Raw genomic sequence first — 13,802 nt, 5'->3', positions numbered from 1 at the left:
AGAGAAGAAATGAATGAAATGAGAGACTCTGCTTCCTTACTGCAAACCACTCACTTTCTCCTCCTCTTCTAGACTTCTAAACCTTTTATTATCCCAAACAGAAAATACAGATGGAAAAATATGTAAAGAAAAGCAAAATCTAAAACCCTAGCAAAAATGTAGGGACAGCTGAAGCTTGCAGACCTAAGAAAATGTGGTTTCTGAACAATAGTAAATCAAATCTCTCTTTCAGCCTTCTGTGTTTTATTATCTAAACCTACATGAAAACAAACAGTGCTGAGCTGTGCCCCAATTTCTCCCTCAGCAAGAGCTTATGGCAGTGCTGTTCCTGCACAGTCCTGTTCCGACTGGTTTTCCTGAAGCAAAAAATGAAACAGACTCACAACTACTTTTCCCAGTCTCTCTATTTATATCAGTATCTTGTACCCAGACAGATGTCCTCCTGAATTTTCTTTCATCTTTTCTGTTTGCACCGAACATTTAAATAACTCAGTTAGGAAGCAAAAGGAGGCTTTACTTCATGGTTTTGTAAAAGGGAGTGTTACTGATCTTTGCAGAACAGAATAACAGGTCTTCCTTCCTGTTGGAGAACAGTACTGTTAAACACGCTACCTGCATCCTGCTTAATCAATAAAGTGATGCACTACTAAACAAACTTTGTAAGCTTCCTTCCATAGCCAAGCTAAGCCTTATTAAGCCTCCTCTCTTCCATTTCTAATACAGGAAATTCTGAGATGCAGTAAAGTGAACAGTGACTACAAGGCAAACATTTCATACAAAATGCACAGGAAATGCTGCCCCAAGCAAGGGCTGACAGCTTTTCAGTGACTGTTAGAGCAATTATTCTTTCCCAAATTAGGGTTTAAGCCTACTAGTTGGAACTCTACAGAAGGCAACAGCAGGAAGCAGTTACCTCTCACAGAGAGAAAACACAGTACTAATACCTGATTGGTGGTAACTTGCCTCTTTTCTATGAAGGGCTTGCTGCTCCCACTAAGCTCTGAGCACAGTGGGCAGCAGAATCACAGATGTCATGGCTTCCTCGCTGTATTCTGGCCACAGCCCACTTTGGCACCTGTCTTGCTGCCTGTTTACTTGTGTCTAGAGGGTCTTCTGTGAGTATTTTCATAAACTAAACTACATGCCACAGATACTGTCAGAGGTAGTCTTAAGAAAAATTTCAGAGCTTACTAAAGTAGTACAACTTCTACTACATTTTAATAAGACTAAATCTCCCAAATTCCATCTTCAAAGTTGCCCTAGAAGCCTTTGGAAGTTTTTCCTGTGTGAACTTACTAGCATTTCAGCATAGATGTGACAAAGCATTAAAATACATATTGAGGGGGATGATTTCACATTACTAGGAGAGGGACAGAATGATCCAAGCCAGATATTGAACCTCTAACTGTTGTGAGAAAAGAAACTGAACTACGACTTCTTGCAGCCTCACAGACAAACAGTTAATCATAACAGGCAATCATTGTTAATCCCTTAACATCACAGAAAAAGGTATAAAGACTGGACAGAGTCAATGGATGACAGTTTTACATATTTGTTCCTGAAGTTTCCTGGTATGTTAGCCTAGGACAGTTGCACTTGCAATCACTCACTCTCAAATACTTTTACTGATTCTATATTTATCTTTAAATCCCCTTGTAACTCTAACCCTGCTTAAGGGAGATACGTAGCTGAACGTAGACCTGGTTACAATTCATGACTACCTGGATGAGTCAGTATAGGTCAGGACTGGTATATGGAGAAGAGCATTATATTTTAGTTAGAAATAGTGAACAGATGATTGTTGCAAACAATTGCAGAATTCCACAGCTGGAACTCTGACCACAAAAAGGTGAACACAAAGAAGCCCAGTATATGAAGTATATTGGTTAAAATGTACTTCAATATCCCACTCATTCCTGTCTTTACTTAGATTCCCAGAACACTATTAACATACACATTTTCAGAATAGCAGCTTTTACTCGGTTTTGAAGATCTCCTATACAGTATTTCAACTTCCCCTCTTCTTTCTTGCTCCCATTTAAACACACCTTCTTACTATATGCTCTTTTATTCTCCATGCTTTAACACCTGCTTGTAAATCCACCCCAGATCCACATGCATGAAAGTAATTAACCAGAACAGGACTTTTACAGTAACCAAATTCAAAACCTAACCATGACAATCTTATTCTCAGTTGTTCTAAAGTAGTTATCCAGTCGATACGTCACATCACCACTACATGACAGTTTGGAGCACTTATCTGTCGTCTTTTCTTGTATGGGCCACAGTGTACAAACAGGCTTGTAATTTAAGCATTTTAAGTACCTTAAATTTAAAGATATCTGAACCCTTTGCCCAAATGCACTGCGTTTTGCTGTTTCCTGGTCTAAAATTCTACAATAGTCTTAATATCAGCTGTATTTACCTTACTTCCATTTGCATGTCAGAAGGATGTTAGCACATGAAGAACAGATTAATCAGCAGAAAATTAAAGTAACAGCATACACATTACTAGAATGGTAATCAGCACAATTTTACTCACAATTTTACTCTAATGGATCAAAGTCATGAAAAGGAAAGCCCTCCAAAATGAGGAGTTATACTTTCTTTAAATAATTGGCTTTTTCCAACGGTCATAGAAGATGAAACGTAAGAGTTGAGGAGGCTGGTTTTTAATAAGTAACTTTCCATCCACACAGAATTAAATTACTGTACTAGATATCAGGCCAAATTCTTAATTATATAAAAACTAAAATTCTTATTTTAATTATATAAAAATTAGAGTTGGCTCCATTAATCACACTTATTCTGACATGTTCAGAACATTTTAAACTGTCTTTCTTTTAAGTCCTCATCATCAGAGGCTTCGTTTTCATGTCATTGATAAGACCACTAGTCAAATTCTTTGTGACATTTTCTATGGAAAATTTTTCATCTTTAATCATGGAGATGCAAGAAGCACATATGGGACTCCCTCTCCTTTTTTATTCAGGTTTCATCCTGAAAAAAAAAACCCAAGAGGCTTGCTGGAGACAGGCAGCAAGAGGATACATATTCCTGCCAAAATGCATCAGTACTTATGATGTCTGAAGATTTTATGCCCGTATAAGATATGCAGATCTTTTTTATACTTTATGTTATTGGCCTCAACAATCATTTATGACAGTTTGGTAGAAAGACACTTGCAAGAGAAAATTATTCTTTTCAGACAGCTTGTACACTCTGTAGAGTATTTCCTATTGCGTATTTCCACAACACATTCAGATGCATCATTCATATCTCACAGTGGTTTAAGTAGCAAGTATTCTGCTTGCTGTCCATTAATGTGTTTAACACAGAAAAGGATAGAGTAGCACCTCCTTATTATAGGGAAGACCAGGAGTATGTAAGCACAGCATAAATGAGTTTTACACGGTTTAATTTCCTTTTTTTTTTTTTCTTTTTTGGCTTCCAGTCATTTCTATTGCATATATCATGATGATACTTGGATATCAATATTTCAAGTAGGAATAGTTAGGTGATTATATTATTGCTTTGGAAATAGTATCTACCATTCTGCTTTACAAATAGTTCACTACAGTAAGAAAGTTTGATTTATTTAAGTAAGTTTTACCACATACACTGAAAAGCACCTTCCATGCTCAAGTCACTACTTTTTAAAGTTCAGGAAAAGAATAACTTTACAAACCATTATGTTGCTATATTTTACTGTGCTGGCTACATGAAGATGAATTTTTCTTGGAACACGCTCAGAAAGTAAGGCACTCTAGAATTTGTTCTGGTTTTTTAGATCAGATTTCACATTAAAAATGCACGTTTCATAGCTGTAAATTTCTGATTAGATAAAAGTCTTTTCAGTTATACTAATGGAAAGCACTATTGCTTCCATTTACTGTTCACATTTCTCTCTAAACTTTGTTTAAAAAAACCCCAGACTTAATCTTTGAATGACCAGATTATACTGCGTATGTGTGTCTAAACTAATATATCTGCCTTCTCCTGAAGCTGCTCAAAATATTAAGAAAACATATTTGTTAAATCTGATGATATATATGGGCTCTTTGTCATGACTAAAATAGGTGTTTCTTCCCACAAGATAAAATTAACATGCCCCATCCTGAGCTAATACTGATCTATTTCAATTATCAAGTAAGTAATGCTAAAAAGTTCACTTTGGGAGTGGGGAGGATACTTGAGCAAAATTCTGCACTGGTTTATTACATTAATCTGTTGAAGTCCATTTAACTGAACAGCCTGTTCAGCACATTCCTCTGTCCATATTTTTGTGGCCAATAAAGCCAGTCGTTATTGTTGGTTTCATATCTAGCCTTGCTCTTTGCCCCTACCTGTCACTTCTGTCTTGCTCAAAATGATCTGTGTGTTTGTAAGCATAAACACTTATCCCTTTTCTCAGCACGTACCCAAGTAATGGCCGGGGGGGAGGAGGGAGGAGGAAGGAGAATGGCACTACAACAACACAATTCAATTGTAAAAATTTCCCTAAGGAAAAATCCCAGTATTGTCTCTTATTGCATTAGCTACTGGCACTTTATCAGGGAATGCAGAGCTACAGAATCTGCCTTGAAAAATGTTCCCCCCCCCCAAGCTTTTATTGAAAGGAGCTGGCTCCTAGGCTGAGAACAAAGCCAATGGCTGTTACTATCACAGTCAATATTGAGATTGTGCATACAGTATGCTGTTAGAAGCGGTAACTTCAGCTGGCATTGTAGGCACAAAGCTATATTCTCCCTCAAATGCAAGTAGTACCAGTAGTCTAATAATTTAGCTTCACCACCACTAGCCTGCACACCCAGAGCTTTAGAAGCCTAATTCTATTCAGCTTTTTACACTATTTCCATCCTAGTAGCCAGATGATACATATAATCTTTCCCCAGTAGGACCTAATTTAAGAAAATAAAACAAAGTTCAAAAGGTTGCAGTAAACTTTCCACAGCCGTTTTAGCTATAGTTGCCAGCAATCTTGGTTAATTCAGGACTGGTATTCTATTCAGTATTACAGAACGTATACTAACAGCGCAAGAAAACAAAACCTTACCCAAGCTACACTTTCCCTCCTTACTGGTTCTAATCGCTTCTTCTTTCTCTTTACTTATCTGAAAGTTTAGAGGTAGTGGACCTGCCTGTTTGAGCACTTACCCATGTAACAGCAAATGCAAGCAAATCTAGCAAGAAGTAGCACAGCACACTTCCAAGACTTACAAGTGTAAGCTAACCTAATGTAATCAGCTTCTAACGATTATACACATCCACAGAGAATTCTAGTAATTTAACGAAACCTTATTTTCAAAGGTTTTAATTTTCAATCACTTCTTACACTATTAACAAAAGAGAAAAAGACATGAGGGAGTATGATGTATCAGGAAATACCCAAGGTAGTTTACTGAGGAAGAAGTCAAGGGTTCTACTAAGCAGGCATCACTTTTTTTTTTTTTTTTTTTTTTTGAGTGGAACCAAGACTAACATGCATGCACTATAAATGCAACATTGAAATAACTTCACAGAAGTTAGTTTACTGTTTAATGTGTAGTGATTAAAGTGCATTTATTACAGAATGAAGTTGTTTTAAAACTCTGGCTGCAGACATTACTAACATTTACTAACATTCTCTTTAGACAAACATTGAAATCTGCAAGGAGGAGGAAAAAAAGCTGACAGAAACAAAAAGACTGGATGAGGTTTTTTTCTTCATGCAGCCTCTTAGCTGATCGCACAACTTTTTCTTCTGCAGTTGGCTGACATTATTATTTATGTTGCTGTTTTCCATTGCTTAACGCTTTGGGAAAGTACGTTGAAAATATCTCCATCAGATATCTATCTCTAAATAAATGTCTGGGGAAATTTTTCATATTAAAAAATTCTTGGGCACTTCTGAACAGAGCATTTGGGGGAAAAAATGAAATGTTTCATCCACACTAAAAGAAATTGAGAGCTTTTCTTTAAAATTCTGCTATACCTTCAAACTTTGGGGCAAGAACGTGAAATTCAACACAAGATGAGCTTTATGGTGTGGGTGTGCATTTGCCACTCTCATAAAACAGCAAGTTTAACTTGGTGACTTTAAAAAAAAATTAGTTTTAGTAGAGTAGCAAAAGGATTCCATTTCAAGAAAGCATTTTCCAGGCAAGGGTAATTGATCTTGCTGGTCTAGAAGCTTAAGAAAAAAAAAAAGAAAAAAAAAAGGAAATAGAAGATTTTGTGTTAAGAAAAAACAGAAACAATCTATCCACAAGAATGCCTGTGCCTCCAGAGCCAGAAGCATAAACCAAAGTTATGAAACCAAGTCATGAATTTTCTGCCTGCAAGTATTTGTGGAAACCCCTGATATTCCCCTCTATCCTTCTACATATAGGGTAAAAACCTATTATTGGTGTTACTCACTATTTTTATTGAATCTATGCTTCAACTTGACAGACAAGCTGTACAGACATCAATATGACCTCCTGTGATAGAATTAAGATTGTTTTGCTTGAAAAAAGTTATTTGAGAAACTTTAAGATATATTAAGGGGGAATATTCAAGTACTCAGAAGTTGTACATACAAATTATGGCCAAACTTTTAGTTCTATATTAAGGCACTATAATTGCATCCAAAACAAAGGGTGGGTCAGATCTAATAATTGAACAAAGAAAACATAGCAGAGAAAGCTGTTTTCTTTCATGGTTTATTTGTTACAGAAGTTAAAATGCATATTCTGTTAGTCAAATGAGCGAAGAAAGAAGTGTCATGATTTAATTAGCTGAATGTTTGGCTGGACACTGCTGCATTCTACCCCTCTGTCATGGTGATTCTTTGTGATGTTAATTAACTCCCTTAAGCCCATCTTTTCACAGATGATCTCTGCTTGTGATTTTCATTTCTTAGATGCCCAACTTGAGACGCTGTGATCAGGAAAATGCAGCAAGTTTTCAAGTAAAATGAGCCTGAATGGTAGCTATGTTGTATATATTCAAATATTGAAAAAGACATCTTTTTTTCACTTGATCCATCTTGAGACTTTTAAGAAATCTTAAACCATTTAAGAAATAGGGCCTAACCTCTACACTAACTTCCCAAGGCAGACCTAAGAAATTAATTAATGTCTGTGCAATAGACAAAAAATATGAGAGTAATAACAAAGTCATATCGATAGCACAGTCTAGCTGAAGTACATTACATATCCAGACCACACACACAATAACCAGTACAGAATAATGGAAGCTGCTGACTAAGGAAAGGGTTCTTAAAGGAAAGTCAGATCAAGTAGTTATAAACCAAATCATCACATACATGTGGGCAGGTATGTGTGCATGTCAGGGATAATCAAGGTTACTGAAGAAGGTATAAGGACAATGATTTAAAAGAAATTAATAATATTCAGAAATCCTCAGTCCAGGGCAGGGAATGAGAAGGGCATTGGCCAGAACTAGTGCTGTACCATGAGCCCCTTACCACCAGCACTGACTGTTAAAATCCAACGGACAACTGCTTCCAGCATACTTCCCAGAAAGATAGTTGGTAAGTCCATTAGGTTCTCATCTGCTGATTCTCACTGTGATTTTATAGAAATACTTAAATCTCTAGTGTAAAAACTGAGCTCAACTGTTAAAATTGCCACCTAGGGATACATGGCAGAAGGAAGTTTTACAAGGAAATAGCGGAGAACCCAAGGAAAACGGCTTGCTGCTATTACATGTAGTCATAGACCTAGCAGTGTGTAATCTAGATTTAATTGATATATAATAGAATTGATTTTCTGCAGTGAGATACTATATTCATAGGTTTAAACATCACATCTTTGTCTATTGTTTGGAAAACATCCAACATACTTCAGCAGTATTGATGAAATACAAGTTATGCTAGTTAGTGGTACCCACTAGCTAAGCATAACACCCCATCAAAATTTAGCATACAGATTTGATTCAAGTTTTAGGAAAACAAAAGAACCTATAGTGAAAACAAAGTATTCCTTATAAACTGAGTATCAAACCCCTGCTTTTCAAAAAAATAGATTTTGATCTTTAGTTATTAGCATTGAAGTTTGCACCAGCTCAGCGGAGATCTAGATCACAGTAGAATACAAGAACCTGTTAGTTATTTTTCTTTTAACTATGCACACCCCACTTACTCAGGAAGTTGGAAACATTAAGTCCTATAAAGCACTAATACCTAAATACTTGGTGGGTATTTAAATCATGACCTATATTTTAGCAACATTCACAAATGAGTGTGAAACCGAGAAGCATCAACGCAACCAGTACAGAATACTGATTCTTGAATAGAGCCAAAAATACAACAGTGTATTATTCTGAGTCGTGTTGCTGAAAATCCAGAGTGGTGTCAGTGACTGCTTATGGAGTTGCCTATGCTTCATAGTGGTTTAATTAAGACCAGATTCTGCCACAAGTCATTTTAGAGGTGACCTTTAGACTTCCATAAAGAATTAAGTATTACAAGAATATTACAGTGCGTCTAACAGTGGGTGTGCAGAAAATCATGGCTTCTAGATGAAAGTGAGAAGAAACAACACACATAGCATCTGCTTTAGGGACATACAAACATCAGACTCATTTAAAAATCTGTAACAAAGCAACAAACAAAACACAGTACCCACTCAGTGTTTTGTAAGCACCTCAGGTGATGACAGTAGCATAGGTTATGTCTTCATTAGAGTTGCTGTTTAGCTTTTCTCATTGGTGTTACCATAGCTCTTATATGGGTGATTCATAAGCTAAGACTCACATACCACCGGCTTGCTTTTTCATGGGTCTTACAGAGCTTAGGGAGATTACTTTATTACATAAAAAAAGATAGTAAACATTAGGTTTGGTCATTAATATAGTGGAAAATTTCCTATCGCTCATTCAACCTTATTGCACACAATACCTTATGAAAGCATAAGGAAATTTTGGTAGTTATAAGCAAATGAGAGTTAGAGGGATTTGAAACAGCATAACAATGTAGCCTTGTAAATGGAGTTTCTCTTCCTGTGCATAAAAGGTCACATAACAGAGCAAAACCATGCTTGTCTCAGGCCGTTACAGTAACAGGTACGAGCTAATCAGAGGTCAAAATCAGAATCTCTGTAGTAAGAACTTGAGAGCCTGGGTACAGATAACAGTATCCTGAAGACAGTAAGTTTCTTTAATGTGATACAGAAAAGCAGCCAGTGAACGTTCAAAGACTGAATGTCAAGGCCCAGACAGAGGCAAGGAGAAGGTGCTCCAGTAAATGGGAACCATAGCAAAAATAGACAAGTTTTATCTATGGTGATGGCTAGGAAAGCATCTTTGAGACTTGATAGAGACATAAATCACAGTAGTTCTGCTTGTTCATTTTGAAGGAAAGAACCAGAGGAAAGGCAAGAATTAAGACAAAGAACAAGACAGTAAAGTCACAGAAGCTAGGTAAGATCCCTAGGGTAAACAGAAAGGGTCTGTAAACACAGGAACTAAGAAACTTCTGTATTCATGAAAAGAAGAGGGAAGGGATAGCAACAGAGAAAGGAAAGACAAGCTGAGAAGAGCAGATGGGCGCATCTTGCTATATTACATGGGCAGAAATCAGCAGAAATCTATATAGGGAAGAAAAAAGGCCAGTGGTAGTAGGAAAGGTTTGACTCAGAAGCTGTAGAGATGGATCTGTACCTGTGGAATTTGATTACAGTAGGAAAAAGGAGGAAAAAGACGAAAAAAAAAAAGATAAAAGAATAAATCCATGGTGGAAAAAGTCACCTGGGTTATCACACTTTCACCAGAATGGTGGAATTTGCTAGAAAAAAGGCATTGCTGAGAGTGAATCAGGGCTGGAAGTTGGCAAGAGAGACCTTGCAATGAGAGGCAGAGCAAAAGGCTTTGGAAGGAGGAAAGCAAAATATGGGAAACAGTTTCAGCAGAAGTAATGAACACTGAATTCACAGCAAGGCTGAGCAAAAGCAGAGGAGGAGTGGACTGGCGATGTGACAGTTAAAGCTGGGAACTAAGCAACAGAGAATGAGTAATGTTTCACAGAGAACAAATCAAAAGAACCTTGGTGAATGGAAAAACAGGAAAACAGACATAGGTTGAATGAGTATGCAGGAGCAGCAAGTTATCAACATGAGATAGTCAAAAAGGGAACGTAGGAGATTTATGAAGAAAGAACAGCATAGGGATGTTTAGAGACAGTCACTCAAAGAAAGCATGAGAGGAATGAGCAATCTGATGCAGGAAGAGTATCAAAGAACTGGTCAAAATGGGAAACAGTAGGAGAGGAAAGGATTGTGAAAGAATAAAGCCAGTAATTCTCTAATTTAGGGATGGACAAAGAAAACCTGACAAACCTGCTGAAGTTATCAGCCTCACAATAAGATATAAACATGTATTAATATGCTGTTCTTCACAGAACAAGAGGAAGAAAGGAAGAAAGTGTGGATATCAGCATAACAGGCAGGGCTGTTATCAAGGATGAATTTGATACGTAGGGTAGAAAACAATTTCCAGCCTTAGGCCACATTAAAGTTAAACATATGAACTGTGTCAGAAGGTGTCGAAATCAGAACCGTGGATCTCCTAGGTTCCATCTTAACAACTCAAATTAAACATGATTTTATTCACAGAAGGGGAGGTGAGGAGTGGAAGAAGTATTAGACCACAGCCCAGAGGGGGGTGCGGGGAAATCCCAAGAGGCTAAACAGAATCCACAGTGTTCTCTCAAGTGTGACTCATGGGAGAGGACTTGTATGCTACCAAGCACAGATTACAGCTGCAGCCTACGTCTCATTCTGCTTCTCTTTTGAAATTCAGAAGCTTTGACAGTCTTACAATCCTGCTGCATGCAAGAGCTTCAGCAGGTACATATCAGACAGCTGAGCCATTGCCGTAGTTACTCTTTAATTCAAAGGCCTTTTTTTTTTTTTTTTAATAATCTGAATATGAAGGAAGTTATGCATGTTCTGGTTCGAGATGAAATTGCTTTGGACTGAATCCAAAACACAGATCTACCTCACAAAAGAACTCTGCAACCGGAAACATTTCAGTACAGCAGTACAATGGTTAACTAGCTCCTAGTTTCAAAAGCTAAGCTAATACTTTTTAATAATATTTTGCCATCTAGACTATATAAATTAAGCTCTTTTTCACTCCCAATAAAGCAAAAAGGCCTTAGCATCCTGATGCCTCAACTTTTTCAGCTACCATTTCCCTCTACCAACATCCCCTCCTAAACAAAACAAAAGGCCTACAAATTGCTGCTACCATAGAGAACCTAACATCCTTTTCAAGGTTTAACAGTTACTAGGCCTTCTCTTCAGTCTCTTCTTTCCAGTCCCCCATCTCTGGAGGGATGGTCACACCTTCCTTACACTCCAGCTGCAGTTACCCCAGATACACGCCCACCACTGCAAGCCAGAGGGATCCAAGTTGCTTCGTGCAGGCTGCTAACTAGGATTATGAGCTTGTTATGTTGAGCATACATTGAATGTTAGAGAACACCAGAGTGGTTAAGTTTCTTTCATCAGACTTCAAAAATGTCTTTTAATAAGCTGATAGCAGATGAAGTGAGAGATGGTGCAGATTTAACTGTCTGAAGAAACTGAAGGCCGAATTTATCCAGAGAATGCAGAGCAGCAGATGCTTGCGCTGCTCTAGCATCTCTAGCAATGTTCTCAGTGTGTTTTTCATCACTCATGCTCTGGAGAGTTGAAGTTTCTTAGGTAATGTTAGTTTTTTTCTCTTATTCAACCTTGGTTTTCTACTGAGATCAAGAATATTTCTACTTGGCACTAAGTAATACTACAATATGAACTAGAGGAACTTAAGTAGTTGTGGTGAAGTGGCAGCCTATGATAAGTGACACTTTGGAGTGAGAATATTCATAGTTCACCTTCAACAAAATAAATAGCACTGTCATTGTTTAAGGGAAAAATAAAAAAAAACCCAAACCCTGTAAAGTGCTATGGTGGTGATCCACTTACCATAAAAAGAACCATTTTAATTGACTTCCGTGGGTTTTGCAATAAGCCTGTATCCAGTTTTGAACAGGGTGTATTTAAAAACATTGCAAGCAGGATACCTAACTGCTAGCAATGTAGACAGTTTTAGTGACAAAAATTTAGTATTTACTGCGTAATTCATACTCTTCTTATATATGAATATCTACAGCTGAAAACATCTGTAAAAATAGATACAAAATTGAATAGTCCAACTTTCAGCTCCCCATTTTTATATGATCTCATCATTATTGTGTTACTAGTAGATATTGAAGCATGATCCAGTATCATTGTGTTTTCAGATTAATTTCTTCCCTATACGCACATGTTCCAATCCTGGCTTCTATTGGCATTCACCACATATGTTTGTTCACAGGTCTAGGCAACCTTATAAGAACAGAAGCCACATTTGACCACGTAGATTTTGAGTCATACTATGACAAAACCCAGTCAGGATGGCTTCACATATTCATAGGGTTATACAGATTTTGTCAGTATTGCGGATCACATTCATATCATTCTAAGAACAGATTTTTGTTTATTACAGAAATAGAACAGTAGGTATTATATATTGGATAATATTTTTAAAATGCATAGGTAATAAAATAAGCTGCTAAAAGCAAGTCCATCTTTTGAAGAAGCTTGCATGGACTTTTAACCTGGGTATTTACCGTAACATAGGAGTAGCGTGATTTACATTTGGCTGGGCACAAGTTGTTATTTTTCAGCCTCAAGCAAGTTTTAGTTATTTTTCCCCCAAACCTGAAACATCTAAATAATAGATGGGTTTAATTTGTTAGAGATAAGCCAAATTCCAATAACATTTTCTCTTGTGCTTTCATTATTTTTCAGCTGTGCATTGCTAACTGTACTACTATTACTAGTATCAGCAGTTGTAGCTCCAAATTTTGTAACACATACTAATGATTCTTTTGGTGTTCTATTAACACTGCTGGTACTTTTGTATGTACACATGTGCATGGGGCAGGGGGAGGAGACAGGTGGAGGAGGGCAATTACTACTCCTATTCAAGTGTGTGTTGCAAGGACATTTTCAGCACTCAGAATTTTTTCCCTGATTACAAATTTTTTATTCCCTATAGTCCTGCAAATTCCCTAGCCACGCAACCACAATTTCTGTATCTTCACCAAAACACAACAGCATTTTTACCAGTTCTTTAGACTTCAAATTGCGTCTGCAAATAATCCGTCTCTCCTATTATACACGTTCTCCTATACTGAGGTCAAAAAAATTTCCCTTTTGTATCACACCTCAACTAGAATGGTCTCCTCTTCTTTAAGGTACCTAATTAATTAGATCACCATTTTATGACCTTTATAATTTCATTCATTTTGTTTGAAGTAGTCTTTTGAATCAAATATTAAGAACTGATAGGTTGATTTATGATACTATATCTACTGCTACTGTTAATAGTAATAAAAACAAACTTTGCAGGGTTTTCCACATGAGGCAGTCCTACCAGCTTAAGTGAGAGATTCACAAGCCAGACAAATGTATGACAATAACCACACAGTACGGGTTTAACACAGCATTTCAAATGGTTGCTCTTTTGTTCTTTTTATTCTCAGCGACATCTCTCCTTGACTCAGATAGCTGTGGCGCTAAAATTATCTTAAAGCTGAAAGGTTCTAATCAAGCCTTTCGTTTATTCATTATTCAGCAATGGATCCTTAGTTATTAATTTCTCACATTACCAAAAAAAATTACTTTGGTAACACTGTATCCTACTATTAAAATGGTACATAAAGCTGAAATTTTACCCCTGATAAGAAGCCATGAATTGCTAGCTATTCTAGTTAGCATTCTGCACTTCAC

General features: G+C 37.0%; 2 protein-coding genes across 2 annotated transcripts in view; one reads left to right on the top strand and one right to left on the bottom strand.

The window, feature by feature from the left end:
• Positions 1–13,802, top strand: part of RSPH14 (radial spoke head 14 homolog) — a 92,042-nt gene that overhangs the window by 50,739 nt on the left and 27,501 nt on the right. The window lies entirely within an intron of this gene.
• The window catches only part of GNAZ (G protein subunit alpha z), a 65,146-nt gene that overhangs the window by 40,451 nt on the left and 10,893 nt on the right, over positions 1–13,802 (bottom strand). The window lies entirely within an intron of this gene.

Source organism: Falco rusticolus, chromosome 1, assembly GCF_015220075.1.
Source record: "Falco rusticolus isolate bFalRus1 chromosome 1, bFalRus1.pri, whole genome shotgun sequence".
Lineage (NCBI taxonomy): Eukaryota > Metazoa > Chordata > Aves > Falconiformes > Falconidae > Falco > Falco rusticolus.
Note: the sequence above shows the minus strand (reverse complement) of the source record. Positions and strands in the feature narration are given on the sequence as shown.